This window comes from Balaenoptera ricei, chromosome 12 (assembly GCF_028023285.1).
Source record: "Balaenoptera ricei isolate mBalRic1 chromosome 12, mBalRic1.hap2, whole genome shotgun sequence".
Taxonomy (NCBI): Eukaryota; Metazoa; Chordata; class Mammalia; order Artiodactyla; family Balaenopteridae; genus Balaenoptera; species Balaenoptera ricei.
Genome location: NC_082650.1, coordinates 86,392,857 through 86,396,925, shown reverse-complemented (window position 1 = coordinate 86,396,925; position 4,069 = coordinate 86,392,857). Strand labels below are relative to the sequence as shown.

Sequence of the window (4,069 nt, the reverse complement as noted above, 5' to 3'; positions counted from 1 at the left end):
AATTATGCTGAGGGGCTTGATTAAAAGGCTGTCTATATAGAGAGATGCATCTCACCTTAGAAAGCACACACGCACACACACACACACACACACACACACACACACACACACACACACACAAACACTTAATCGAATATAAGATGCCAGGACATTCTTTTAGTTATGTTACACAGCAAACTGCACGTTTATAAATGTCATTCTATTATGTATGAACTGAAAAACATATATTTTTTAAAAAGCCCTTGACGTGGGGGAGTGGAATATGCCTGCATTAAGTGCAGAAACGCAGAGCTTTATGAACTGCCTGTCTCCAGCTGGCTCCCAGGCGCCACCGAAAACTGTCACCCTCAGAAAGACAAGATGGTCTTGTTAATGATTTCCATGGCCTCCAAAATCTCATCCTCTTTGATCACAAGCGGAGGTGCAAACCTGATGATATCACCGTGGGTTGGCTTGGCCAGAAGTCCATTATCTTGAAGTCACAGACACACCTTCCAAGCATCATAATCTTTGGTTTCTCTAATAACAGTAGCATTTAATAATCCTTTTCCTCTTACAGCCATTACAATATCAGAAGGTAGCTTCATGAGTTCATTTCTCAAGATGATACCCATATTCTCTGCATTTTCAGCAAGGTTTTCTTCTTCCAAAACCTCCAGGGCCGTGATGGCCACTAGGCAACCTAGTGGATCGCCACCCTACATTGAACCATGTTCCCCTGGTTTAATGGTCAGCATTATTTCATCATCACATAACACTGCGGATACAGGGTATAAACCACCAGAAAGTGCCTTTCCTAGAAGGACCGTATCAGGTCTGACATTTTCGTGATCAACAGCCAGCCATCTACCAGTTCTGGCCATTCCTGTCTGTATTTCATCAGCAATAAACAGAACCTGGTGCTGGGTGCAGAGCTCTCACATGCCCACAAGGTAGCCTGGATCCGGAACAACAACACCTGCTTCACCCTGAATTGGTTCCACCATGAACGCGGCAACGTTTGGGTCCTGAAGTGCACGCTCAAGAGAAGGCAGATCATTATATGGAATGATTTCGAAACCTGGCATAAACGGTCCAAAACCATCATAACTGGTTGGGTCTGTGGAACTGGAGATAGCAGACAATGTTCTACCCCAAAAGTTTCCAGCTGCAAAAACCATCTTTGCTTTGTATTTTGGGATCCCCTTCACGGTATATCCCCATCTACGAGCAAGTTTGCAAGCAGTCTCTCCAGCCTCCACTCCTGTATTCATAGGAAGAACTTTGTGGTGGTTGAAAAGTTTAGTAACATACCCTTCGTATTGACCAAGCACGTTATTGTAGAAGGCCCTAAATGTTAAGGTCAATTTGTCCACCTGACTTTTCAAAGCATTCACAATCTTTGGCTGACAATGCCCTTGGTTGACAGCACTGGAGGCACTTAGAAAGTCAAAATATTTTCTGCCTTCTACATCCCATATGTAAACACCTTTTCCTCTCTCCAGGGCTATAGGTAAAGGATGGTAGTTGTGGGCACCCTATTTAGATTCTGGTTCAAAAATGTAGTCAGAGGATGGAGGGTCTTGGACTGTTTTTTTAGTTGCAACAGATGTAGCAGAAGCCACTGAAGAATGAACTCCGCTAAGGACAGCAACAGTCTGCAAATGTGCTAGTTTGGAAAACATGATGTCCTTCAAGTAGGAATATCACCAACAAGCTAACCCTTCTTCCCACAGTTCAGATTAGAATACAGATTTTTAACCCGAGATCCAGGGACGGTCTTCAGAGGGTCCAATAACTCCTGGCGGCGCCTTGTAAGCCAGCCCAGGACACGCAGCGTCAACTGAGCTTCTGCCTGCTTCTGTTTTACGTTTTGGTTTTTTGGCCGTGAGGCATGTGGGATCCGACCAGGGATGGAACCCGCACCCCCTGCATTGGAAGGCGAAGTCTTAACCATTGGACTGCCAGGGAAGTCCCTTGGGCAGGGACCTTTGTTTTTTTTTTTTTTTTTGTGGACACATCCTAACTGTCCAGAAGAAGTAGTGGGCACACAGGAAGTATCTGTAGGATGAATGGTTTATCTGACTGGCGCCCATGGTCCTTCCACTGTATGAGCAGCAGCTCAACAACTGCGTATCTGTTCAAGGACATGCCTTACTCAGAGACTCCTTAGATGAATAATGGTAATGTTCTCCTTTCTCCTTTTGTTTCCACAGCTGATCAGTTCCTTTCCGACATACTCTTTCTTTATATTGAGAAGACTCTTAATATCTAACAGACAATCCTGGCAGACCTGGAGCTAGTATCTTTACTGTGATTCTGTATGACTCTGTTTTCTGTTGAGAGTGATCTTAGGTCCCAGTTTTTGAGAAGGGGGTACATTTCTTGGCACCCTATAAACTACCAATATCCTAGTGCCCATAAACCCTTGAAATGTACCAAATTTTCAGTATCATATTCAAACTAAAGTTTCCTGACACCTAGAAGTAGAGCCCCAATTACATGAGCCAAATAAATATCCTCTCTTTCTCTCTTTGTTCCCAACAAGCTGGTTTGATTTGAATTTTATTTCTCTTGCAGCTAAAAGAGTCCTGACTAATAAAACAACTTTCCACAAGAGAATCACCCCTATCTTCTGCATCTTAATTACAACTAGAATTGATGCATAAAATGATGACACGATGCTCGGGAATAATGAGGGAATATCAATTCCGTTTAGGTTTCTTTTCCCCCTCTTCCTTCTTCTCTCTTTCCTTCCCTTCCTCTGTCTCCTCTACTCCTGTCTTTAGTTCAAAAGAATTTAAACTGGCTGCATCCACTCCATAGAAAGGCAGAAAAATGGGCATTATGAGATGTTCAGTGTCAATGGTTGTAACAACACATTTTCTGGTATTCCTCAGTTATAAAGAAAATTAAAGAAAGCAGTATTCCCATCCCCCAAATGCCCTGCTACCTAGCTAACAGATTTTACTAGCAAATGGGAAGTCATTCCAAAAGATGTCTTTTAATGAAATAATGCCATTTGCAGCAACATGGATGGACCTAGAGATTATCATACTAAGTGAAGTAAGTCAGACAGAGAAAGACAAAAATCATATGATGTCAGTTATATGTTGAATCTAAAAAACATACTATGAATGAACTTATTTACAAAACAGAAATAGACTCGCAGACATAGAAAACAAACTCATGGTTACCAAAGGGGAAGGGGGGTGGAGAGATAAATAAGGAGTTTGGGATTAACAGATGCACACTATTATATATAAAATAGATAACCAACAAGGACCTACTGTATAGCACAGGGAACTATATTCAATATCTTGAAATAACCTATAATGGAAAAGAATTTGAAAAAATTAAAAAAAATTTTTTTTAAAAGATCTCTTTTTGCTGCTCTGCCTCTTGCTACTTGTGTTATCTGATCAAATTGCTTAACCTTTCAGAGATTTATTTTCCTGGTCTGGAAGTGAGAATTATGATATCAATCTGGAATCACCCCAAAGAGCCATAACATACTAGGAAAACGTATGTGAGCTGCCTGGTCCAGAGCAGACACTCAATAAATGGTACCTATTTTTATATTATCACTATCACTTTACTTCAGCCTAGTATTTTTAGAATCAAGAAGGAGAAGGATGTAAAAAGGTGTCCTTATTCAGTCTTTAAGAATAGCTAAGGAAAATAGGACATTGCTAAGTAAGCAAGAAATGTGTGTGTCTGTTTCATGCCTACATTAGCAATAATGTGAAATAGCTGCAAAATTAAGTTTCTTTTATGGTAGCCTCCATGTGTTCTATTCTTGTATCAATGATTTCCTATTCCTCCTGTTTTAAAGATTCTGTCTGAATGATCAAACCAGTGAGGTGTATCAGCAGAAGTGAAGAGTCCTGAGGGAGAGAATGTTCTTGACTCCCATGCAGATTCAGCAGCCTTTTCTGTCACGGAGCAAACCATGCTTTACTTGGCTGGTTGCACGTTTGCCTGCAGATTCTGGCCCTGAAGCTAGATTTTTACCAACAATGATAATGACATCTATTTCTGTTACACCAATGCCATTAAATATACATATATATATACACACATATATATA

At 40.9% G+C, this 4,069-nt stretch overlaps 1 pseudogene; it reads right to left on the bottom strand.

The window, feature by feature from the left end:
• Nucleotides 1-255: 255 nt before the first annotated feature.
• On the bottom strand, nt 256-1,664 carry LOC132376454 (ornithine aminotransferase, mitochondrial-like; annotated as a pseudogene).
• Nucleotides 1,665-4,069: the final 2,405 nt, after the last annotated feature.